We start from the raw sequence: 946 nt of genomic DNA, 5'->3' as shown, positions 1-946 counted from the left end.
TCTGGGGGTCACTGTGGTACACTGGAAACTTGCACAGCTCAAGTTTTTGAAGGGTATCAGCCTCTTTTTTGGTTTATAAAACTCCTTTGTAATAAGGCATTGTCCTTCAGCAAGGGAATCTGTGATGCAAAATAAATAAGTGCCAGAATTATGAGCAGGCATAATGGGTACCTGCCCAGGGGCCTCTACATCTTTAAACCCTGAAAGTAATGTGATTTTTTTTTTTTTACCATATATACATTAATTATGATACAAGGAAAAATATGGGTTTATTATATCAATCTTAACTAAGAAAAGATCCCACTGCAAGAAGCACATATTAATCATTGTTATTAGTATAGGTATAAAAAAGAAAAATAAGTATCCCTTCATTTTTGGATGCCTGAGGTTTTCTATGAAACATATTATATACAAGTGTATAAATGCAACTACTGGTTCTGTGTAGCTAATACTGTCTGCATCAAACATAATTTTTCTAATACCATAGTTTGCATAATTAATAAATCATTAGTTACTACAAGGAGTATATTTTTAAAATCTGTTTTTCTCTTCTTATGAATGTTTGTTTAATTGCTTTTTGTTTACAAGTTTCTAGCAAGTAAGTCAGAATAAATGTAGAATACCTCTGAGTACATATTTTTTTTATATTTCAACTTGTGTTAAAAATTGTGAAGTGCCTGCATTTTATATTTCTGTACACTTGTGGTGCATTGGTGCATCGGTCATACAAAAGCAGCAGAGTGGCACATCCTGTAAGATCTTCCATGGCTAGACTATAGCATCTGTTCAACAAAATCTACCTATGATATGCTTTACTGAAATAAATTTACAGGTTTCAACCTTCTGTAATATGAATACACATGACAAAATATGCATGTGGAACAGTGAAGTGGAAATATTCACTTTGATTTTTATTACAAATACGAATAAACACTGCATATTAGTG

The 946-nt window shown here is 31.9% G+C and overlaps 1 protein-coding gene across 2 annotated transcripts in view; it reads right to left on the bottom strand.

The window, feature by feature from the left end:
- The window catches only part of LOC119581826 (phenazine biosynthesis-like domain-containing protein 1), an 11,118-nt gene that overhangs the window by 5,214 nt on the left and 4,958 nt on the right, over positions 1-946 (bottom strand). The gene's annotated exons all lie outside the window — the stretch shown is intronic.

The sequence above is a fragment of the Penaeus monodon genome, chromosome 15 (assembly GCF_015228065.2).
Source record: "Penaeus monodon isolate SGIC_2016 chromosome 15, NSTDA_Pmon_1, whole genome shotgun sequence".
In the NCBI taxonomy this organism is placed as follows: domain Eukaryota; kingdom Metazoa; phylum Arthropoda; class Malacostraca; order Decapoda; family Penaeidae; genus Penaeus; species Penaeus monodon.
Note: the sequence above shows the minus strand (reverse complement) of the source record. Positions and strands in the feature narration are given on the sequence as shown.